This window comes from Sinocyclocheilus anshuiensis, unplaced genomic scaffold (assembly GCF_001515605.1).
Source record: "Sinocyclocheilus anshuiensis isolate Anshui unplaced genomic scaffold, SAMN03320099.WGS_v1.1 scaffold2649, whole genome shotgun sequence".
In the NCBI taxonomy this organism is placed as follows: Eukaryota; Metazoa; Chordata; class Actinopteri; order Cypriniformes; family Cyprinidae; genus Sinocyclocheilus; species Sinocyclocheilus anshuiensis.
In genome coordinates, this window is record NW_015552865.1 from 168,795 (window position 1) to 195,857 (window position 27,063).

General features: G+C 36.0%; 1 protein-coding gene across 1 annotated transcript in view; it reads left to right on the top strand.

Annotated features, from left to right (window-relative positions):
* Positions 1-385: 385 nt before the first annotated feature.
* LOC107668159 (metabotropic glutamate receptor 4-like) overlaps positions 386-27,063 on the top strand; it is a gene marked incomplete at its 3' end in the record, with an annotated part of 130,521 nt that continues 103,843 nt past the window's right edge. The window contains exon 1 of the mRNA XM_016459955.1: positions 386-717. The remainder of the gene's footprint in view (positions 718-27,063) is intronic.

Below are 27,063 nucleotides of genomic sequence, written 5' to 3' on the forward strand. Positions count from 1 at the left end.
GCACTTTTATACAGTACTTGTTACCATAAAATCTTTACAGTAAAATTCCATTTATTGACTTTTGAAATATACATCTTTACCATATATCGTAAGGTAATGAGAATTCCTGCAGGATTTTTGACAAGGGCTGTAGGCTTTATTAAAAGCATCCTTATCTGCTTTTAAGATCGTGCATATGCAGATATATTTATTAAAGAAATCAATATTTTTTTGTTAAGGCTTCCTTAGTAAGCTGCACGAAAGCTCTTTCATCAGTCAATGTATGTTCTGCGTTGTGTGTGTGTGATCAAATAGAGTGGGCTATGTGGGCGTTGAATGCACTGTTTCGACTGAAGAGCGCTGCCTACATCTCAGCACGGCTCTGCTCTCCAGTTATGCTCAGTGCAGTACTATCTCTTCAGGTATGAGCTCCTAACACAAGACGAACAATATTTGCCAATATTGAATTAATGGACACAGAGACCTGGAGAAATGGAAAGTACTTCGGCTCCGAGAGCGTTTCAGCACCACTTTCACTGGACAGCGCAACAGCTTTTCCCACTTGGCATCGCGCTTTGGGAGATTTGCGTGTGATTTCCGTACGTGGGGAATGGAGTTTGTCGTATTGGGGGCCATCGTACATCAAGTGATTAACGAGATACCCAAAAATCTGCAGTCGACTGTGTTTACGTGATCATACTGGAGGTGTTTGGCAACAGCGGCGGCAGATAGAAGAAGGTAAGTGCATGGAAATGGGTCAACTTTGAACATCTCTCACGGATTCCTTGCGGGGAAAGCGTCGCTCGATTTATTTCGTCGATGTTGATTTGTTGATATCATAGCGATATTTGTTGGTTTCCACGTAATAATAGAGGTAGGCACGATGTTTGTGAGACATTTAGAAGATAATGGCTTCAACATACATATCGACCAGTTGTGCGGCACTTTGGCAAATCAGACTTTTCTGTGCTTATATGGCGTATTTCTGCATTGCTCTGTGAATATAGCAGTGGGAAGTTCTGCCCATCACTTTGTTCTAAACAACAGGTTTTACTGTTGTATATCAACGCCTCTTGGAGTGAATGCATATCACTGATTCATATGCTAATCGTCAGGACTGAATGTTTCTATTAAGGTTTACTGGGGAAAAAATGTTTACAAGTTGGATAGGTGGGCTTCCTCGCAATGAGAATATTTTAATGGTGAATAATATTTCAGTCTGTCTCACATATTGACTCTCTTGGTCACTTGCCGCTACAGAAGTGAGATATTAGAAGATGGGTCAATGGCATAAGCATGTACTAGATAAGGGGGAGAAATCTTTTAAAAAAACGCATGTGACAAGTTAATAAACTTTTATATATAGATATAAAAAAAGTAACATGTTTTTAAACATTTGAGCTAAACCTTTTTTACATGAACAATGTTTATATATATATATATATATATATATATATATATATAGTTTTCTTGTCACATGACAAAAAAGGCTGCATGTTGGCTATGCCACGCTGACTTTGATTTGGGGGATAATATTTTTATAGATATTAATATTAAAATATATGTATGTTTGTGTGTGTGTGTGTGTGTGTGTGTGTGTGTGTATATATATATATATATATATATATAGAGAGAGAGAGAGAGAGAATTTAATATATACTTAATTCTACACACACACACCAACACATTTTCATATTTCGGACCCACTTTATATTAAGTGGCCTTAACAACTATGCACTTACATTTAAATTAATAATTTGGTGCAATGCACTTATTGTGTACATACATGTGTTTACATTGTACTTATATATTTTTGCAAGTACATAGTAGTTAAGGCCACTTAATATAAAGTGGGGCCCATATTTCATATATAAAATACCTCCATGTAGTTACACCACCTAAACATTTTTTACTTTAAGCACCACAACTAAATATTAAAATAACTTACCTTCAGAATTTGAAGCCATATTTATTTTAGAAAATATTTTTTTATGGTTTGCATTATAATGTATCATTTTATAATTTAATAGATGCATCATGTCATTGACCCAGATATAGCCTGTGGAGGTCTGGAGGAAGCAAAGAGTTTTATCAGCCTTGCAGATGTCAAACCTTGAGGCCATCTGGACCAGATGGGCTAGTTTAGAAAGCATGTTAGATAGGTTTGTATAAACGTCTTCACATGCTTTAATAACATTAATGGATGTTTTGGCATTAACAATAGTTTTTGCAATCTAAATTTGTCTGTAATTGGCACTGGAAATTGCCAGAGACAGGTTAAATGAAACACCTGTAAAAAATAAAAAGTTGGGAGGTGTCAGTCAGAAGGCTGCATGGAAGTTTCGATGCCTTGACTTGAAACTTTGTACCATAATACCGATCGGCATCACATTGTCAGATCTAATGAGTCAACTATGTAATACAAAAGCGTACACCTACATGATGTGCTGTAACAATGTGTGATGGAGTGCAGTGGCTTTTGTAGTATGGAGAGGCTGTCGCAGCAGTGACTCACTCACTGGGTCTTTGTGAGAGCGCTACAAACCCATTGATCATAAAGCATAGAGTACTGAATTTCCCTGTTTTGCCACTGCAAAAAGAGTTTTCTGTGGCCTCTGGTTGGACAACATCAGGAGCTGCTGTAGAAACTGGGTGTATGATAGAGAAGCATGTCTCTCTGTGTATGCATAGCCAAGTACAGTATGAAGTCACTTCTCCAGACTTCATTAGTCCAGAGAAGCTTTTAAAGCAATGGAAAGAGCTTTTGCTTGGAACGCTAAGGTCTGGCAATTACAGGCTCCGCCAAGATTGCTCTATTACATAATTGAATGAGCTAATTAACTTTTCCATCACGGCGATGGGGAATTCAGGAAAACTGGTGCGGTGCCAACTTGTAAACTTTTGGCCTGTGACAAATTTTGTACGTCTCTCCGGCCACTCGATGACATCAATTGATGAAGTGTACGTTTGCGCTCCTTATGAGTCTGATCACGCACCATGTAAGTTCTGCACAGTAGAAAAGGAAACAACGCTAGGTTTTATACATTATTCATAGGGTTTCTTAGGACTCTTGCTCTGTAAATGCCATTTGACCCTGAGTTTTCCTCCGGGTTGAGAGTCTGTGTCGGTTAACGGTGTTTACCTCCATCGAGAGCGGTGGACAACACAAGCAGACTGAAAAAACGAAATAAGTCACAATGCTCGTCCTTCACCTAATGTCACCTTTCTGGGCTATAGGCAAGGAATTTATATAAGGGAAATGTGTTTTGAATTATTTGTTTGTCAATGTTTGTTATTATTTGCAACTGAATATAGTTACCAACTGCTGACAGAGGGCCAAAAACTGTTTGTTAGCACCTAAATAACTTAACAGTTTCCGTTTTCTAAAGTCCTTGAATTGGAACAATTTGTGGCATTTCTGTGGTGTGAAATAGATTGGCAGAGGCCCATAAAGCTTCGCTCTTATTTGAGTTTACTTTTGAGTAATGGTAATGAGCTAAAACCGATAATTATACTGCAATTAGATTCAGATTAAATGTAATTCAGATTGACTACTGATGTAGTCAGTAGTCGATATTCTAACGATGGCGCCGACGCTGATGGCTGCCTCCGTGGCATGCTCCGCAGTTGTTTTTGGTTTGGCGTAATGCAACCAGAAATGATTATAATGATGCTTCTTTTTGGATCGGAACTCTTACTTGATAAAGAAATAGAGGATTTTGCATTCTATGTGAAATGATAATGAGTATATTTTTTTTAACGTTGCTGAGGGTGGTTAATGGCAGACCTACATTATTCCAATGCACCAGTCGGGATCATACTCAAGTCAGAAGTCAGACTGTGATGTGATATGATGTGGGAATTCAGTCTTTGCATTATCACTGTTGCTATGAATGTTGTATTTTTAAATCTGTTGTCTGCTGTTCAGGGCTGGAGCAATGAGATTCACAGTTTGGATGGGGAAAAATGTGAAATGCATGTGGATAAGATTATTGTAATGTCTTCTTTCAGCCTCTGTGCGTGTGTTAAATTAATTATCACTGGCTGGCGAATAAGCAGTCCTCTTTAAGATCAAAAACCATTGCTTGAGGAAGTTCGACTGATATCGAAACTTAATTACTTAAACCAACTGACTAAGCATAAAAACACATTCTGACTCAATTTAGTCCCGTGTCAGAGGCTCCTGCTTATGGATTTTCTGCCCACATTATCTGATGACACCCTCTGGCACAGAATAGGGCTAAAAGGAGACAGTGAATTGAGTGTAGTGTGATAGCCTATACCAGATCATCGCCTACATCTGTTTTTCACATCAGTACAGTTCAGAGTTGCATGAGCTTTTTAGATGCAGACTCTCCCTCTCCTTTTCTTGCACTATCTCTCACCTCTATTTCTTGTCCTCGCCTTCACAGGCCGGGTCGATTGCAGTGCCTGATGCAGACTTGTGACACGGAAGAATTTAAATTAAGATCATTACCCAAATATTAACAAGCCTTGCATATTTAAAGCGGTGTAAGCATGACAGCTTAAGTCAGAAGTGTGTTAGCTGTGAAGATTCACAGCAAAAATTGCTGCCAGAAAAATATAAATAATCAACATATTGCGATTTATGGGTTATTAAAATAAAAAAAATGTACCCTCTTAACACATGTTTCTGGTCTTATTGGGTATGATTTACCAGTGCACATTTTTCCAAAGAAAATGTCTTTTGTAATCTTTAATTTACATTAATTCATTTAGCAGATGCTTTTATCTAATATGACTTACAAATGAGGAATACAATGATTTGTCATAAGGAGGCAATACCACAAGAAGTGTTAGCAATAGCATGTTCAAACAGTGTCCAGAATAGTAAAGTTAGAAGAAGGATGGATATAATAGTGAACGAAAATAATATATATTTTTTAAAGTCAGCAGGATGCAGTTAAGTATGGAAGCCCGTAGAATAAAAAATAAAAAGAGTAATTGTGACTTTTTATCTCACTTTTTTTTTCCTTGCAATTCTGAGTTTATATCTCACAATTCTGACTTTTCTTCTCAGAATTGCGATTGCGAATTAACATGCCTCAATTCTGAGTTTATATCTCGCAATGCTGAAAGTTTCTCTCAAGTTTCAGTTGTTTCTGGAAAATTGTCAGGGATTTGTATGACTGGATATGGTTAGGAAGATCATTCCACCAGCAAGGAACAGTGAAAGGAAATGTTCTGGAAATTGAATGAGCTAATTAAAATAACTTTTTTCCGTTCCTGAAAATACTCAAATAGGCTATTGGTTAATGTTAACATTATTTTTTCTCCATCCTGGTATGAATTGTTCACTACAATCTAATAATTTCCCAATAGATAACATCAAGTCTCATCCCACGTATATTTTGTTTCAAATATCCTGTTTCGCTCGTAAATTTGTGACATTATGGACACAAAATAGGTTTGCGAATGAATGCCTTTTCATATTAAGTTTTAAAACAAGCAATTTTATTCTCAGTTAGATTCATCTTGGTGTAATGATGTTTAGGTACTTTTACTCAACAAGACCAAGATATTCATTAAGAAAGAGACCTTTGCAGCCTATTTAAATGGAAAATAGTTCACTGCTTCAGTATATTATTGTGTAAGTGTGTAATGAGACATATTAGGTCATATTGAGTGTCTTCATTCCAGACCATCTGCTTTAGGAGACCCTGGCCAACAGCTCGAAGACTGGGGGGGGGGGGGCGCAGCACTAGCTTCCTCACCGTCCCCTAAAGTGTTTCTCAATCCATAGCATACACAGCAAAAATGTTCCTATGTGCTCTATTACCGCAAATGGGCCGTGTAGTGTTTTGGGTAAGAGGATCTGTGGCACGAGATCGTACCCCCCCCCAGAGGAACTCAATGGACTGTATGAAACGGAGAACTCAGTAGTCTGGCTCAAGCTCTGCATCGGTTCATTTCAGACCGATGGTTGCAGGGTATTGTCCACCTCTCTGGTGAGAGCCAACTCATTAGGCCGCTTCTGCATGGGTGTCTGGATGCAAGGCACGTGCATCGTTTCAGAAGCGCTCCTTTTTTCCAGATTTTCTCTTAAATCGTCTTTGTTTGCTCGACTGCACTCTGAGCTTGATTTAGGACTTGCTTGAAAAGCAAAAAAATATATTTTTGGTACCCACAGTGATAAATGATGAGTAAATGGTCATTAGTCATTTGGCAGAACAATGAGTTATGAAAAAACAATGATGGGCAAATTGAGAAGAGGAAATAAATCATATGCTACAGTTTAAATATTTGAAATTGTCTGGATAGAAATGGTATCTGTATAATCAAAATATTTTATAATTGTCAAATGCGTATCAAAACGAATGAATAAGAATATAATCATTGGCTCAAAGTCTGGTCTGAGATCACATTGAAAATCTAAGAGTTTTATCACTTAAAGGGGTCATATGATGCGATTTCAAGTTTTCCTTTCTCTTTGGAGTGTTACAAGCTGATTGTGCATAGATAAGATCCCTGAAGTTGCAAAGACTATCATGTTTTATTCTAGCTTTTATGAGTCCCTTGAACAACAATTCAACATTTTTACTACTGCCATGAGCAATTTTATATTTCCTTCTAATATAAACTGCCATTTTGGCTTGACCCAAAATAAAATTGAACAACCGTCCTTTCCTCTTTTTCCTTTTGCAATATTTAAAACCAAAAATAAACACAATCATTGTAAACATTTCATTAACATTAGTAAATATAATCTCCAATAAAGCAAACAAAGGTCTTAATCTCTCACAATGCATAAAACAATGAAATATGTTTTCTCTTTGATCACAAAAAGGACAGCAATCTTGCACATTTGGGTTCAACACTGAGATAAAAGCATTTACAGCAACAATCCCATGTAAAATTCGCCATCGAAGATCACCCACATTTTTAGTCAATGGTGGTTTGTAACAAGAGCCCCAAAAAGGCTTAACTTCAATATCAGCACTTAAATGGTCTCTCCATGGTGTATCCATTCGTTTTAGTTTCTCTTTATTTATCACCTTCACACAAACTTTATATAAACTCTTTCCACCCATTGTATCAAAAGTTAAGTCTCTCAAATTCTCTGAGGTCATTAAAACATTTTCAATTACACTTTTAGAGATCACTATACAAGGAAAAAGATCCGTTTTATCAGGAAGCGCTTGACTCGACACAAAGTTCCAATCTTCTTCACTCAAATTTTCTCGCCACTTCTTTAACAAAAGATGGACTGTCCTTGTTGATTTAATTCCAAGTCTCTGCGCAAGTGCATCAGCATTGTCCAATGTGATACCAGCCACTTCTATTAAGTCCTTCATTTTAACAACTTTGGCTTTTGTTAACGTTTGCATCAACCATAAAGTTGTATGTCCACAAAACTCCAGTCGAGCACCATTAATCAAAGGTTCTTCCAAAAACCAATACAAAGACTTACATGACATTGATCTTTTAACCTGTACCATACACCATGCTCTTCTTACACTCTCATAAAAGGAAGAAATAGACTTCAAATGAAAACTCTTACAATCTGTCCAAAAAATATTTCTTCTAAAACCCCACCCTCCAACCTTACTTAAAAGGCAACAGGCTGGTCCAAACCATGATATATTTGGACTATATAAAAACTTTTGAACAAACTGTAGCCTAAAAGCTACTTTCCTACTTATAAGATCAACAACTCCTTGTCCACCTTCTTCCTTTGGAAGATAAAGAATATTTTGTGGTAACCAATGTAATCTATCCCAAAAGAAATGTATCATCTTGACCTGTATTTTTCCAAGAACCCCTACCGGAGGCTCTAAAACTGATAACCTGTGCCATAATGAGGAGGCTACTAGATTATTAATAATTAATGCTCTCCCCCTAAAAGATATTTTAGGTAAAATCCATTTCCACCTTCCTAATCTTCCTTCTACATTTTCCAGAACATTTTCCCAGTTTCTTTGCATTATTATTTCATCACCCAAAAAAACTCCAAGATATTTAAGACCTCTTTGTGACCAAACCATTTCACCTGGTAAAACCAGTTCTCCTTCATTCCATTTTCCAACCCTATATGCTGAACTTTTAGCCCAATTTACTTTTGCAGATGAAATTTTTGCATAAATATTAACAATATCAACCAGTTTATCAATATCATCCTGTCCACTGGTTAAAACCAATACATCATCTGCATAAGCTGATAGTTTTATGGGTGGAAAAGTACTCTCATATCTAAAACCATCTAAATGAGTCCTAATTTTATTTAGCATGGGTTCTATTGCTATTGAGTAAAGCATACCTGACAAGGCGCATCCTTGTCTAATCCCCCTTTGTATTTTAAAAGGGCTACTCAAACCACCATTGATTTTCAGTACACTTTCAATATCCTCATAAAGCACTTTAATAAAGGCAGTGAAAGCAGGTGGAAAACCAAAAGTTTCAAAAATATACCATAAAAACTGATGATCCACCCGATCAAACGCCTTCTCTTGATCTAAGGAAATTAGACCACATTTTTTTCCAAAGAGTCTTGAGACTTCCAACACATCCCGAATCAAGGATATATTATCCACTATTGATCTATTAGGTACACAATAAGATTGATCTAAATGTATAACTTGTCCAATTACCTCCTTCAGTCTGTTTGCCAAAGCTTTCGATAACATCTTATAATCAGTGCATAGTAAAGAAACTGGTCTCCAGTTTTTTTATCTCTTTGAGATCACCTTTCTTAGGGAGCAAGGTTAAAACAGCTCTTCTGCAACTTAGTGGCAGTTGTCCTTTATCCAAACTATCACTTAAAACTGCAAGTAGATCTTCTCCTAACAAATGCCAATATGCCTTGTAAAATTCAACAGGCAACCCATCTAATCCTGGTGCTTTACCATTTTTCATACTCTGCAAAGCATTAAAAACTTCCTCTATTGTTAAGGGGCATACCAATTTTGCATATGAATCCTCATTCACTTTTGGAAGATGATCTGCCACAAATTCAGCCATTAACTGGCCATCCACAAAACTGCGGGTATACAGCTCCTTATAAAAACTGACAGCCCTTTTACGAATGTCAGAAACCTCAGTAAGAACTTTTCCATCTTCTGACCGTAAACACTGAATACTTTTTCTTTGGCCATTTTTCCTTTCCAAACTGAAAAAGAACTTTGACGGGGCATCCATTTCAGAAAGACTCTGAAATCTGGATCTAACCAATGCCCCCTGAGACCTTGTACCTAATAGATCTGCTAATGTTGCTTTTTTTCCTTTAAGAGCCCGCAATTGGATTTGATTTGCAGTGGCTCCATTTAAAGTCTGAAGTTCCACTATATCCATCTCTAGACTTCTTATGGATTGAACCATGCCTCTAGTAACATTAAAAGTGTACTGATTACAGAGTTTTTGTATCTGCACCTTCCCAATATCCCACCACTGTTGTATTATTGATGTAAAAGAAGACTTTTTAGATTTCCACCCCAACCAAAAGAAAGAAAAACATTTACAAAAATGGGCATCTTCAAGTAAAGCACTATTAAAATGCCAATAGGCACTCTTAATTTTAGCAGAATTAATAAAAACACATGCTACTACCATTGAGTGATCAGAGAAACCAACAGGACAAATATAACAAGATTTAAAACATTGTTTCTGATATTTAAAACAATAAAACAGATCCAGTCTTGCCAAAGAGATACAATTTTCTTTCACATGAGCCCATGTATATTGCCTTTCGTTACAATGAAAATTCCTCCACACATCACAAAGTTGCAAAGTTTTAATCATATTTAATAATTTGTTTTTTGATGCCATATGAGGTTCAATGTGATTTCTATCTAAATCATTGCTTGTACAATTAAAATCCCCACCCAGTACTAGAAAACTTTCCATATGACATTGTTTCAGACTACCACATAAAGTTTCAAGAAACAACATTCTTTCCATTGACTTTACAGGAGCATAGACATTTATCAATTCCATAGTAACATTTTCAAACTTTGCTATTATCTTAATTAAATGGCCTTGTATTACTTCAATAACATCATAAGATATTGGTAGGCAAGTCTTTGAGAACAAAACAGCCACCCCAGCACTAAGAGCAGTCTTACGACTCAAAATAATCTTTCCTTCCCACTCCTTCATCCATTCAACTTCATTTTCCTTTGTGCTGTGAGTCTCTTGCAAAAACATAACATCTATATTTTTTAGTTTCATTAACTCATAAACTTGCGCTCTTTTGCTTAATCCCTCGCCCCATTTACATTCAGGGAAGATATTTTAAAATTACTCATTATGAGGTATGAAAAAAGCACAAAAAACCAAATCCATCTTACTCCATTATTCTTGTGACATATCATTACGCATTGTCTGAGGACGCACCTTTTGTACAATCTTTTTTAAACGATACACCTCAGGGTTTGACAAACATATTTCACCTTTCTGTTTCATAAGAATCTTTGCTGAGTCAATGAATAATGAAAGATCAGGAAAAAAAATCTATAACCTCCACATTCCTCATTCCTTTTGTACGCTGCAGAAACTGTTTCATTCTTTCCAAACTGTAACCACTATAATCTTTACTCATATTTCCCTCAACTTCCACTTCAGAACAATCTCGCTCACTTTCTGAGAAGACACCTCACTTACATTCAAAACTTCCTCAGAACTTTCAGTAACAATCTCATCATGTGCCTTTTTCTTTGATGTATTTTCCATCTCACAAAGATTCGACTTCCTCTTCACTGCCGGCACTTTAAATACCTCTTCATCCTCTTTAAGTATTTCACCCTCCATCTCATCAAAAACAATATCCATTGTCTCATAATTTTTTTGAATTAGTTTCTCACTATTCTTTACTCCACTTCCTAGATCTTCTTTGTCCACACTCAAATCCGAAACCTCACCAACTTCGCTTTCTTTTTCCACACTCTGACCTTCATTAGACCCACTTTCAACATCTGAAACCTTTGACGCGTTTCTTTCTGGACAAGCGCGTACCAAATGGCCCACCTTCCGGCATCCAAAGCATTTCATGCTCTCAGTTGTTACAAAGATTAGATAATCAAAACTATCAACTTTAAATTTAAAAGTAATATTCAGTTCATCAATATCACTCCTCAAAATCATATGCACTTGTCTGCGGAAAGACACAACGTGCTTCAACAATGGAGATTTGCAGCCTAGGGGGATTTTCTTAATCGCAAAAACCAACTGTCCATAACGAGATAATTTGCGTTTCAGTGCTTCATCACTAATAAATGGGGGCACAGTAGAAAGCAACACTTTTCTTGCTGGATTAACAAGTGGGAAAACCTTAATCAAACTACCATTGAGGACTATCCCATTTTCAACTATTGTGTTCACTTTTTCAACTTTATCCAAAAATAACACCACAGAACCGTTCATTCGAGACGCCGAACGAATACTACTGTGACCAACCACCTCTCCTACCACTAACACACATTCTTCAACCGAGCACTCAACTCCAACCGGCACTTTTATTCCATGGTGCCGGGTGAGTTGCTCATAACTTTCCGTCTCCGCATTCGCCATGGCAGCCACCGGCTACACAACCCCCCACCACAATATTTTCAGTACTTTGTGACCATACACAGTAAAAAAGCTTAAATAAAACCAGTGAGAGAAACAACACTTAAGTAAACAGACCTTTGAAATGGGAAAGGACTCCACAGTCTCGCTCTGATTCACACTCCACTCACTCAGCAAATGCCCACGCATGCGCACACACGAGAGAGAGAGAGAGAGAGAGAGAGAGAGAGAGAGAGAGAGAGATCTTTAAAAAAGCATCGTATGACCCCTTTAAACCTGGAATGTTTTAGGGTTTAACAAAGTTAAAGCAAAGAATTTAATAATAATTGAATAAAAATATTTATTAATATTTAGTACAGATTCTGTACTGTTTCTGGATCAATAATCAAATAATTTTGAGAGTTTTTGACTTTGATCGTGAGCTTTTCTACCAAAAAAAATCAACAGATTCCTTCTGCATTGCCTTTGAAACATACTCAGATCATGCTGGACGACATGGATCATTAGGTTTTGCACAAAACTGTAGATTTCATGTCAGCTTGAGTTCTGCTGTTAAAGGAATAGTTCACCCAAAAATGAAAATTTGCTGAAAATGTACTCACCTTCAAGCCATCCAAGATGTAGATGAGTTTGTTTTCTCATCAGAACATATTTTGAGAAATTTTGCATTACATCACTTGCTCACCAATGGATCCTCTGCAGTGAATGGGGGCCATCAGAATGAGAGTCCAAACAGATGATATAACCATCACAATACCTCTCACATCAAAATCCACCGACATATTTGTTTAGAACTGTTTTCACTTGTAAACAGTTCTTGATCTGTGCATATTTTTCTCCTGATTCAGACAAGACAATTTTTCACTATAATATTATATTATGAATAGAGGACTGGTATTTAAGCCGGAAGCAACTGTTTTTATAAAAATGCTTTTCACTTCACAAAAGCAAGCCTTTCACTTCACAAGACTTTGCTTTATGGACTGGAGTCGTGTGGATTACTTGTGAAATATTGCAATGCTTTTATCAGGTGTTTGGACTCTCATTCTGATGGCACCCATTCACTGCAGAGGATCCACTGATGAGCAAGTGATATAATGCTAAATTCCAGATGAAGAAACAAACTCATCTACTTCTCGGATGGCCTGAGGGGGAGTACATTTTCAGCAAATTTTCATTTTTGGGTGAACTATTCCTTTAAATGAAAAGGTGGGCATATTAACATTAAGATATTTATAAAGATATTCTGAAAATCATGTTAAACATTCATTTTATCATTCATTTTGACTCATAATACAATTTGTAATGCAAAAATTGGATTTCATCATACAAAATTGCAAAAGATAAGAATTACTCAATAGCAGTCTTTTACAACAATTTATCATCATCTGATTGACTGTATGCTGTAATTTTGCCTCTGGAGTGAAACTCCCCATTAACCCACCTGAGGAGATTGTGTGCTGTTGTATTGATCTTTGCCCTTGCTACCCACATAACATGAATTACCCTGAGCAAAGATCTCTATTAGCCCAGCCCACACGAATCCAGCAGTGCCATTTCAACTGCATTCTGCATATTCCTTCAAGATATTCAACAAAGCAATGCAACAGCGCAAAGTCCTGCGGAGACTTTGTGTTCCCTTATGTCACGTTGAGCGGCGGACCCCCGTATGAGCGCCTCATGTGAAATGGTGTGTGAAATGAGCACATTTAACTAGCCCACCAGCATCATGCTCAGTCCTGGGCCGGGGCAGGCTTACAGCCAAAGACTCGCTGTCCTGACACTGCCAATTGGATCATATTCTCCCTCCTATCTCTTGCCGCCAGATTATGTATTTCATAATAGATAAGACTCCAGGGGTGAGGGGCCACATGTAAAGGTTTAATGAAAATGATCAGCTCCTTGCCCATCATTTGAAGTGAATCTACGGTGACTGGGAACACGGACATCACTGTATGCTTTTATAAAGCAAGCAAGCTCCATTCACACTTGTGCTCACAATGCAGTAACTGAACTGTTGTGATGTGATTTTTTTTCACACAACTTATTTGATGCATCTTCCCTTAAATGGAAGAAAAGGTCTGTCACCACAAAGTGTGACTGTTATGAAATCACTGACCTACCTAGCAGTAACATGACTAGTTCTGGCTTTTTGTGCTATAGCCTTGAATCATTGTTTTCTTTTTATGTGTATTTAGTGCAGCAATTTTAAGAGCAAATTGATTTAATATCCATTGGCTGTATTTTAATTCCCTGTCTACAGTGCAAGTGAGCGGCACGACTTGACAGCTTTTGAGTGTTGAAGTGCAGAATTCTGGCAATGAGTGAGTGTTTTTTCTTTCTCTTGCCAACATTGTTTTTAATATTCACTAATTACTCACTTTGTATATATCAGGATGGTACAGAATTTATGATTTTTGGACCTCTTTCTTTTCATTAGTGTGAATTTGGTATGATAGGAAGAGGAACTTACTCAATTGCAGTTCAAACATTGTTTAATGTTGTCTCTTATGTTCACAAAGGCTGCATTTATTTGATCAAAATACAGTAAAACAGTAATATTGTGAAATATTATTACAATTTAAAATGTGTTTTCTATTTTAACATATTTTAAAATGTAATTTATTTAGGTTATGGCAAAGTTAAATTTCATCAGTCTTTACTCCATTCTTAAGGATCCTTCAGAAATCATTTTAATATGCTGATTTGTTGCTCAAGAAACATTTCTTAGTATTATTAATCTTCAAAACAGTTGTGCTGCTTAATATTTTTATGGAAATTTTAATACACTTACACTTTTTAGGACTCTTTGAATTGAAAGTTCAAAAGAACAGCATTTATTTGTGTGATGTAAAAGTCTTTACTCTTACTTTTGATCAATTTAATGTGTCACTGCTGAATAAAAATATTAATAATAATAAAAAAAAAATCTTCCTTACTCCAAAGCTGCAGTATAGGCCTACAACCCTTTCATTTTTCAAAGATTTGAACAATTAAATCTTGTCAAACTTTTTCAAACTCTTCTAGTTAAAAGTTTTAGTTATAAGAAATTCTTTGAATTTCAGTTTATTTTAATGTACTTCCTTACATTTAGATTTATTTGAAATTCCATTGCCTCATTTCAAATTCAGTTCAGATTAAGTTACTGAACTGAAATTTAAAAGCCACTCTCGATTCTAATCTGAATGGTGCAGAATTGTGTTATGTTAATGTAACAGAAAGGCCTCTGGTGAATGTAATTAGGAAATCCCTTTTGTTATACATCAATATTGGTTATTAAAGCATTTTAGAATTAGCTGACATATTTTTTTTTTTTACCAGCCTAATTTAATATAGGGCTAAAAACACATTCAATGCGTAATTTAACTAGGATAGTCAAGTCACGTTGTATCTCTGATTTCTAAAATGGAGCGTGGGCTCAGCCCCTCATGTCGAGTCTAGTCATGTCCCTGACCTACAACAAATTTCTTTGCATTGCCTCTATCTTGAAGTGAGCAACAGAGGCTGAGTCAATCTCCCAAATTCGCCAGATGTAACAGAATGGCAGAAGCTGGGACAAAAATAATGAATGCAGCCCTTGAATGCGAGCCCAGCCCTGATGGCGAACGCCAGTCGGTGTACTGATAGCGGCAGTTTGTTCCTTTTTGCCCTCTGATTTCGCACTACAGAACCCCAGTTGGGGAGGAGTTGCCTCTTTCAAACCTAACATCTCTAACAATGCAAAATGGGCCAGCCTGGAGACTCATTAAAGAAATAGAGAGGACATGCCTCCATACTAGAAACCCAAGCTTTGATAATGAGATGTAATTATTTACTTTGAACTGCTCCAATTAATAATGCATGGTCTGCAACCAAGAGAGAAGGGCTGTGCTGTAATTCTCCACTAGAGCTGCGTTATGAAGCCTGGTAATTGTCTTGAATGTACTAGAGGAAATAGGCTTCGCCAATGTTAATGAAGAAAATGGTTTTTCTCCTAGGCCTCTCTTTCTGCATGTGCATGCACTTCTGTAGACTTTAGTCAGGGTAGACACCATTTTTAATTTCATGCAGTAGAAACTGAATTTGTGAGGGATAGATGTAGAGTCTCTTTAATAGGTTCTGCTGTATTAAGATTCTATGGTTCTGAAGTACATTTTTTGGAAAGATTTATTTTCCATGTAGTGCCGGTTGAACGTTCAGCACTCGGATATGCAAGAGTACAACCCGTTGAACACGCTGTACATCAGTGTTCCCTCTAAGCTGCGTGCATGTTTCTCCCATGCAAATCTGCAGAAGGCAGGCTCAAAAATATGTGGGAAAAAGCAAGAGATTTCTTGAATCAGAACTAAATGAATGGGCAGCATTTCAGTTGGAGCACATCCGAATGTCCATTGATTTTTTTTTTTTCCTCCAACTGAAACTGGAGCTGTGAAAAATTCTGTATCCACAAACAGTTTGGGAGATTTATAGTGGCACATACAGAAGCCTGGAAAGGTCATGCATCATTGCCATGAATTAATAATAATAATAATAATAATTGTTTAAATTATTATTATTATTATTATTATTAGAATTTAAAAAATAGAATCATTACAATTAGAATATTTTTGACTATTATTGATGTCAGGCAATGATTGTTAATTCTTTTTTATGTTATGTCTATACTATTTTAAATAGCTCCCACCTATACCAAATAGTATGTGATGTGTATATCAATTTGATTGGTTTGAATTTGGAAAGGGGAAATAATTTTGGATGCTGGAAAAATGTAACATGAGTGTGCTGACATGCTAATTGCAGCTTTTCATTTATAATATAAGCTCTGTATATTCAGAAGAAATAGTGAAGATATAAAAGTAACATATAGTATCATGGATGATATTGTGATGGTCTCTAAGAAGCAGGGCTGAGATTTGCAAAATAACCTAATTATTTTATGAAAAAGACTGTTTAGTTGCTGGCCTGTTTCATCTACCCCAGGCATGAAATTCAATATCTCATATTTAAATTTTATGAATACAGTATCCATAGATTTGCGGCGAACAACACAACAGCACACAGATACTCATATACACAAATCACTATTTTTATTACAGCAGTTATTAGTTTAAAATTACATTTGCACATAAAAACAATTGTGAAGACTGGTTATGATGAATGTTAAATTAAATATTACATTCCACTACTCTCTCTCTCTCTCTCTCTCTCTCTCTCTCACACACACACTCACTCACTACTAATATGCTAACACAGAATGGTAAAGGAAAAGGAAGGAAGTTGTCTTTTAATGTTATATACATCTTAATGTTACAAATTGTTCTTATACTAACACCCACAAATCCAGGTCAGTCTCTCTCAACTCTCTCAACATCTCCGCCCACACATTGCACATTTATTTATTTATTGTAATGCATGCCATACATTCAATTAGACATAATTATAATAAATTTAAAGAGCATCTTTCTTTTTTTAACAGTGACAGTATTACTATACAGATTCCCTTTCTTATTTCACCTGAACACACTGAACACAATATATATTGTATAAGTATATACTGTAATACATACTAAAAAATAGATAGATAGATAGATAGATAGATAGAAGAAGAAAAATGAGACCAACCTTGCTGTACAGTGCATCCTTCACAGACACGTTTTAATTTGTGTCAAATTAAATATTACGTCTACCCTAACTAAGATTGGGATCCTTCCGAGGAAACATTCCTCTGATTGAAGATATGTTTCAGATTTGTATGTATCTGAAGACATTACTGGATTAGCTAACCTGCTGGAGACCATACATGGCTCAGCAACACTGTGTTGTTAATGATTTGTATACTCTCATTCTCGAGTACTGCAGTACAAGAAGATGGCTGTTGCATCCATGGGGCATCATCCCATCGCTGCATATATTACTCAGTTCTTGCTTTGTTTATCAGTGTTTCTGCAGAAGCACAGCTTCAGGGGCTGTTCTCTGATCTTTTCCTGGCCCAAGAAGTACGTCAGACCTGTGTTGAGGGAGTCATGGCGCTGTAGGTGAGACCAGGATGAGCATAATGCTCTCACCTCCAGTGCATTCTGCAGGCCTCCAGCTAGAGCTTGTTATAGTGTTTCCATTGAATTTACTGAATGTGTCATCACACCTTCTTCACAAAAGCAAGCACTATATGACTATTCCACTCTCGCGGCCAGGCTTCGGTCCACACGGTATGAGAATATATGAAACATAAGGAGACAAAAGAAAGGAAAAACTCAAGGGGAGACGTCAAAACTCTTTTCGTTACTTACAATATATTTACACTCTTTCAGTCACAAATAGAAAGAACCAGAAGAACACAAATTACCTGAGGAGCTGCACAACCAAAAGCAATAAAACAGAAAGAGATAAATCTGAGAGAATTTTGAAAACCGTACAAAGAAAAAATACACATGCTGTTCCCTCACTACCTATATAACAAAACCCAGGAGGAAATACCCCAAAATAACAGGAAACAAAATGCTATCAGACTTCTTACCGGAGTTATTTTGTGTGGTGTATTATGTATATAATTTAGCATTAGCAGTAATATTGTTAAAATGGGCATTATGGCTCACTTTTAAGCTAAAAACTATAAATATTGTGGACAAACAAGACACTTTTAGAAACATACAATGTATACATGCATATATATGAATGTATGAAGAATGTAGTAGATTTAATGTAAATATTAAGTGTTACTGTTCATCATATATATATATATATATATATAGAGAGAGAGAGAGAGAATATATATATATTTATACAGTATATATATATATATAGAGAGAGAGAGAGAGAGAGAGAGAGAGAGAGAGAGAGAGAGAGAGAGAGAGAGAGAGAGAGAGAGAGAGAGAGAGAGAGAGAGAGAGAGAGAATATATATATATTTATACAGTATATATATATATATACACATACATGTGTATATTATTTATATTGTACAATATTTATATTGTATAATATAAATATTGAATGTTGCGGTTTATCATTTATGTGTGTGTGTGTGTGTGAGTATAAACAGCAGCATTTTATTTTGTCATATATATATATATATATATATATACAGTATATATGTTGCTGTTCATCATAAATTCATTTATTCATTTGTTTGTTTATATAACGGCAGCATTTTATTTAATTGTATAAACATATTTTGCTAAATGCTGCTGCTCATCATCATGATTTTTTGAGTTAATAAATGATGCCATTTTCTAGTGTCATTGGTGGCATTTTGTCCTCTTATCAATCTAATATTATTTAATGCTGTCATTCTAATTGACATCCTTGTTGTTTTCGTGCCAGATAAATCTCTGATTGCACATAAGTGTCGTGTTATGACCTTTCTTGTATACATTTATACATGAGGATAAACAAATGACAACCATGCATATCTTTAATGTGATCAGTCAGTTAACAATTTGTTGACTACAAATTGTATTTTTCTGCGATCTTAGAGATCCTGGTTGTCATTTGAGCCTCATCTATCTACAAATACAACCAGGGTCATAACACTACCCACTTGGATTACAGTAAAACAGTCGACATGTGCTTTACGGCCATTTTTAAAGCAAGTGTGGTTTAAGTGCAGTTGAAGGTGATGCATTCTGAATTAAAGATACACATTTGATAAAATGTAAATCAGAGCCAACAAATAGGAAAATCCTAAAGTAATTTACCATGTTAATGCATTTTTGTCATATTTCAGAACATGGATTACTCATTTGGTATTCAGCTCCTCCAGCTGCATGCTATCTGACAGTGATAATTGTAAAATGGCAAATTCCCCAAGGATATTAGATACACACACACACACACACACATACATATATATATATACTGGGGGAGAGGCAGTAAAATGAGTGATGTTTGAAAGCTTATGGCTGTGCAACGTGGGTGTTTTCTCTTTGTCTTTCCCACGGGGGATGCTCTTCTTGTGTTGAGGGGGTAGCTTCAGCTCTTAGATGATTGAAAAGCACCATCTTAGTCCATAAAAAACCTGCTCTTTTACTTTCCCTCCTGTCAGGATATGCATATCAGTGGCTTTGGCTTTTGAGCCATCATGTGTACAGAGTCACTGTCTTGATTCCCTTTTGGAAAAGCTTAAAATGGCTGCAGGCACTTTGCTTCCTCCTGCTCTGAGGAGGCCTTTCACATTTGTCACTGACAAACAGATTTGGCGGCACTTGTTGCGCAATGGAAAAAAAAACTTATAACATGCCAGAGATATCCAGGCATAAACACTCAGCAGGATTCCAAACAAGGTTGACCACTGACTGTGTTTAACTATGTGCTGTGAAACATCAGTAAGGCGGCAGTCTGACGTCTCTCGCATATGCAATCTATAACTATTACTTGGGCAAATTTCAAGGAAACGTTCGAGCTCATTGTGTTAGATAACCACGTGAATGAAATCATTGTACCATAGCTCCAGTGCAAAGTGAGACCATCTACGTACAGTTATTCATATACTTAAAGCAATATAAGTAATGTTATTGTATTTTTGAAGCAGTTTAAAAGTAAATTATGTAATTTCTGGCCACAAAAATATTACTTAAACAGGTATTGTTCAAACAGCATTATGTGAGCTAGTTCAATGCCTGAAAGTTGCTGCGTTTTTGTGCCTGTCAGCCTGTAATGGGTGCTCAAAGCAAGAGGTCAGGGTTTGGCTGGTTAACATGACCCCATTATCCCCTGGTGTTAAATGCTGTAACTAAACCGTATGCTTCCAAAAGGCCTCTTCCTTTATTCTGACTAAATATATTTATTTGTCAAACTATATGGGGTAAGTTAGAACCAGAATAGTTTTACAGCTATATTTAAAGAGTAAATTAATTCATGAAACTTTCATGAAACTGAAAAGGTAACATAAATGTATCAAACCATTTTTTTGGACCAAAAATATTATCAAATAAAATCTATTTTTGAAGAAAAATAAAAATTGAATTGAAAAACATTTGACAAATTCCCCCACCTGACATCTCCTAAGAACAGTTCATTGGTTGACTCTTGTATAAATCAGTGTTATTTTACTATTATTTATATGCTATTGCAGTATTTATTGCTATTTTTTATTATTTTGATATTTTCAGTTTTCATTTTAATTTCAGCTTTTTAAGACTGTGTGCTTTTGTCATTTTTTTTTCTATAGCTTTAGTTTTTCTTCTTCGTCTTATTCTTCTTTTTTTGTATCTTTTAAGTATTTTTTAAAGTAATTTTAGAACTTCAACTCAAACATTATTTCAGTTAGTTTCCAAGCCAATATGTTTAAATAAAATACTAAATATAAATATTGCATGGAAAAACTTAAATTAAGTTTTTCATGTAATATTTATATTTATTTAAATTCAGCTTTACTGAAAACAATTACCAATTTTTTTAAATAATGTATTATGTTTATTATAATATAATTTTTAATTTTAAATTAATTTTAAAGTTTAGTTAACAATAACAACACTGGTATAAATGTGAGTCATTGTGGCTTTAATGTGGTTACTGGTTTATCCAACAGCTATAGATAATATTGGTTCTGAAATTTTAGTTTGAAAGACCAAATTCATGAAAATTGTCCTAATTTGAGGGATTTTGTGATTGAAACCAACATGCAAAATCACTGTTAGAGAAAAATACATTTGTGTAGTTTGACTTTTGATCTCCGATAACCTCAGATATTGCCATGACAACAGTCCTAATATTTTATTGTAGTAGATTGTTTTTGGAGGGTCTTAAAAGCATAAAATCGAGTTACATATTTCCTGTCACAGCTGAGGATGGACGCTAGTGAAGGGCTTGGAACTGCATGTGTTCAGTCTTGTGGTGCCATCAGGCAATCATGATGTCAACTTCATATCAGATTTCATACTTTCATAACTGCTGTTGAAATCAAAGGAAATGGTAACGGATAGTTTTTCTCCAGGTTGTATGTCCTGCGCTCAAACAGACTGCAGTGCCATGTGGTTCTAGTAGTGACACAAAAATGACACACTTAACCTTTAAATATTACTAAATAAGAGTCGAGTTCATGGAGGGTATGATATCTTTTCTGAGGGCTTAGCAACACCTACATGATCACATGTTGTTATCAGAAAATTGATTCAGTCAAACAATATTTATCTGTTTGGGTTTGTTGGCATCTTGTAGCTGATTATCTTGGTGCCTGGGAGAAACAAGATAGAAGTTCTGCTCTAACCAAGTTGCATCACGCTTGTGGATTACATTGTGCATATACTGCACAAATACAAAGAGGCTGTCAGTGGAAGTTCTGCATCAGCTTTCTGAGAGTACAATGAAACTGGGAAAAAAAATTAACCATGGAAAGAAAATTAATCTTTCTATTCAGGTCAGTGGGAAATGTTTCATGGATGTCATTTAATTTAAAAAAGAGCCATATTTGCCTGCGTTTAGCATTCACAGGGGTTTGTGCATTGTTCTGTTCTTCTTTTTCTTTTTTTCTAAGCATGTGCTTTTGTCCGCTTTGGATATTTCTGGCTCTTGCAAAAACTGAAATGAAGTGGACACCCAAAAGTTGCTGTGGGTGGCATTTTCTTTATCTCACTTTTCCAGATAATAAGAGCTATAGAATACAGTTTACAGGTTTTAGGGTGGTGAGCAGAGCAGCAACATTCATGCCGCGTGAAATCTGCTAGTCACTTACTTTTGTATATATCTATGTGAGAGGTTTTCTTTAAGCACTTTTTTAGAGCTTCTTCTATAGTTAAGTTGTCAAATATCTTCAAATTCAGGGGCGCCTTGCACCCATTTTTTTTTTTTTTTTTTTTGTCAAGGCAGCACCAGTGGGAGTTTCTGCTTTTTAAAAAAAAAATGTTTTTTTAAATGTCTTGATTTCATTTTTATTAGCTTGTAAGGGACACGAGTTATTGTATGGTAAGAGCAGGCTTAACTTAACATCTTTCGTGTTCAGCAGGAAAAAAGCTACACCGTTTAGGACTTAAATACAACTTTTGCTCACATAACAGCTAGTAGACGATGACTTAAGGAAATGCAAATGATAGCAATGCTGTGGAAGGTAATCATTTGAAACACATTCAGAAAATGTATGCTTTCTGTCTATACATTTTAGACAGACATGTCTTACTTAGAATAACCATTTAACTTAAGGGAATAGTTTACCCAAAAATGAACATTAACTGAACATTTACTCATCCTTGGGCCATCCAAAATGTAGATGAGTTTATTTCCACATCAGAACAGATTTGGAGACTCCAGTCCATCAAATAATGTCTAGTGAAGTGAAAAGTTGTGCGTTTGTGATTAACAAATCCATCATGAAGGCGTTTTAACTTTAGACTGTCGCTTCTGGCCAAAATACCAGTCCATAATCCACAGTAATGCTTCCTCCAGTGAAAAGTTAAAAGGTCCATCTCCTGTTGTCCTTTCCCATGAACCAACACATTTGTTTTTTTTCCTGTTTTCATTTAAACGGTGCTTGATCTGAGTGTATCAGATGAGACAACTTTTTCACTGGAGAAAGCAATATTATGAATGCAGGACTCGTGATGGATTTGTTTTTTATAAACATGCAGCTTTTCATTTCACAAAATGTTAATTGATGGACCGGAGTCTTGTAGATTATTTTTGGATTATTGTGATGTTTTCAGCAGCTATTTGGACTGTCATTCTGATGGCACCCATTCACTGCAGAGGATCCATTGACAAGTGATGTAATATTACATTTCTCCAAATCTGTTCTGATGAAGAAACAAACTCATCTACGTCTTGGATGGCCTGAGGGTGAGTACATTTTCTGCAAATTTAATTTTTTTGGAATGAACTATTCCTTTAATTGCAAATAAACAAATACATTTGTTTTGAAAGTTACATTTAACATTCACTTTGTTCATAAATCTGAATGAGTGTGACACTTCTGTTCAAATTCATACCTAAAATAAGCTACCTAAGCCTCTTGGATGATTCTAGAAATAATTGTACACTTTAGTGATCCTGTCCAGTTGCCCTCGACAGTATTTGAATATAACCTAGGCTGGTGTTTGCATGTTCAGAATCGTAGATCCGTCCTGATCTCGGCAGCATTATTTTAAACTCCTCATGGTTTCCTTTTTTAGGATCTGAGCCACAATAGACAATACAATAGCAGAGCAGCAACTGTGAGCAGTTGAGGGCCCGCGGGCAGAAAAGGCTGTGAGTAACTACAGTAAACAGTAGCACAAGGTCAGGAGATGTCAGTTTATCAGCACTGTTCATGCACAGTATCATGGTCCACTGACACTAAACGTTAGGTCAAAATTGCAGTGTTGAAATAATCATTTAAACCTTGCAGCATCTGCCAGAACATGCGGCTAGAACTACTGTCAGAACAAACTTTTCGGAACCATTTTTGCATTTTTTTAGATATATGAAATCAGTTCCCCACAGTAACACACTACTTAGATTACTTAGCAGTGTAATCACAGGTGTAGGTAATGACATTAATTCTGAATATGACTCACATTTGACAATCTTTTTTAAACAATATGTTCTTTTTGAACACTAATTATTTATTATTTCAAACTCATCTAAGTAAAACCTGTCATGAAATAAGTCAAAAATATATATTTTTTGTTTTAATGAAATAATTTAATGTTTTATGTTATGTGTCATATTTGATACATATTTTATGGCTTATATAGTATGATAGGAGAATACGAAGCTCACACTCAAGGAGGAAAGAAAAAAAAAACATACGTTTTCTTCAGAGGCCCTCAAAAATATGCAACTTGGTGCAGATGTTATTAATTATATGGCCAAAAAGTAAGATAAAATTCTGATAGCTAGTGTATATTAATTTTTATAACACATAATGCATATAAATATCAGTTGTCACTCTAAATCTCTGAATAATTATTACAATTACTATTAATATATTTAAATGCTCGGTTTTATCAAATCTCTGTACTTGCGTGTAATTGTGGGGAGCAAAACATATAATATATCAAACCTAAGTTGCCTCAGTCCGGTAAATATTCATCTTGAAATGTTACTAACAATATTAAAATTATTCTTATGTTTACTTAATAATAATTATTTTGCAGAAATATAATAAAGATTTTGCAGCAAAAAGACACATGCACCATGAAGTTGGACATTTTAGAATTCTACTGAAAGGCCTGTTACTCACTACAAAATATAATACAATGAATATGATACAGTTGGCCTTATTGTGTTTACTTAAGTGTTTCTTTGAATTGAGATCACAGATTAAGAAATTTAAGATTTAGAAATCCTGTCCAAAGAGTCAGTGTTATGTTGGGCTGGTCAGCATGTTCAGATAAATAGCACAATGTTTACACAGTGCCACAGAAATGGTGTTTACACTTGCTTTCATATTAACGTGCGATATTTTCACATTCCAAGATGTGCGCACACAGCTTTTTTCTAGGTTATGCTAGATCTTTTAGCTGCACAGAATACTAAACAGACTAAAATTATCATTAAAGATGATTAAATATCTATCGATTACTGTTGTATTTAACGCAGATGACAGTGACTGCTTAAAGCAATAGGAGCGCATGTGTCACCAGGTGTAACTGCAGAAGCTGTCACGTTCCAGGAATCCAGCCAAGCTTCCATTGTTCCAGCCCTGCCATGTCAGCACTTTTGGCCATTTGTAAGGCTTGCATTCATCACCAAACATTTATCCAGGCTTTTAAAAGACTTGTAAAGGTCCCGACAAGAGAGAGAGTGAGTGTGCACCCTCCTCCTCCTTCCCCGTATACTCCCAACAATCACATGCTTGTCAGAATGTCAGCTGGCATTATAGTAACCCCCTCATACAGGCCTGTAGGAGAAAGACAGCCGGGGAACTGGAGCGAACGGAGGCAGTCACTGGCACAGCTAGAGTGGGAGCAGTCGTCTCCAGAGGTCCGACCTTTGATGGCCTCAGAGGGCTTGAGGAACAGGCCCTGCGTGGGCAGCAACACCGTGGTACAGGAAAATCTCTGTCACCAATGATGTGCAGCACAAAACTAATGGGCGTTGAAGGTTTGGACTGCACAACGAGCAGATTCTAAGTCCGTTTGACTAGAAACGGAGCGGGACTTAATTTCAATGAACTCGTCATCAAAATGTAATACGATTTCAGATTTCTTAGCGAGGATGCATATAATACCACCACTTCACCTTGGCAGCTGCTTTAATTTTTAAGCACTTTTATTGGCTTATGAAATATTAGCTCATGAAACATGTTTCGGAATGATGAAATCTTTCGACTTTTAATCTGTGGTGATCGTTGGCATTGACCTGTGAATATAACAAAATAATGACGCGGAGAAGCCTTAAAGGGATAGTTCACCTCAAAATTAATAATTGCCTCTCCCTCATGTTGATTTTATTTCCACAGAAGATATTTTGAAGAACTGTTTCTGTTCCACAGAAGAACGTCATACAGGTTTGGAACAACAGTAAGTTATGGAGCACTTTCCTCCAAACTTTTTCTCAAATTTTTTTCCATCAAGTGCCCCAAAGAATCTTTGCATTCTCTCGCAAAACATTTGCGATCTCTTGCAAAAGTGTTTTTTGAGCAGACACAAAATTTATTGAGGGGGACACAATACTTTTGCGGGAGAATGCAAAACCATTTTCCTTCAATCCTGTATTTTTTTTTCATCACGTTTCTCCAAGAAACTTTGTGTTCTCACACAAAACATTTGCGTTCTCTTAAGTATGGCATGCCCCGGAGTTTGCAGAAAACACAATACTTTTGCGAGAGAGCACAAAGTTTTCTGGAGTATGGTGATGGGAAAAAAATTGGATCCAATCTCTTTTTTTTTTTTTCCATCAGTTCAGGCATTGCAGTGCATCAGAGGTAAAAAAAAACTATATAAATACTGTTCAGTTTCTTGCACACACCGATTGTTTTGTGTCTTTACACATCAATGTATCGTAACCACAGGGTTTAATTTGGTTTTGTTTCTGTATGTTTTTTTGACACCCATTCACTTCCATTATAAGACTGACAGACTGCAACGGTTAAAGTTAAAAATCATCATATGTCTTCTACTGAAGAAACAAAGTCACCTACATCTTGGATGCCCTGGGGGTAAGCAGATAAACATCAAATTTAAATTTTTGGGTGAACTATCCCTTTAAGTATCATTTTTCCACCCATCTAATTTTTTTCCCCATCACCATGTTCCTTTAGTGCAGTGGTCACCAACCTTTTTAGGCCCAAGATCCCTGACCTCGGCCTTTATGAAAGACAAGATCTACCTATTGAAGAATTGATAGAAAAAGACATCCCAGATTGTACTTCAAATTTGAGGCCTTTTACTTAGTATTTTAATTAGTGATGCGCCGATCATAGCTTATTCAGAATTCAGATTTTCTTTTCTTTCTTTCTTTTTTTTTTTCGCAATAAAACTAGTCCAATCGCGTTTCGAGGAGGGTTGCCCTGTAAAAATCGCATTCAGGGGTAAAATACACGTTTTTCAGTGGGGATCTTCAAGTAAAATTCACATTCCAGGGGCTAAATATCACGCTATTGGGGTCGCTTCAACCCGCGGCAACAGTGTTAAAGTAGCCCAATTCCGCGGGAAAACCGCGGACTTGGCAACAC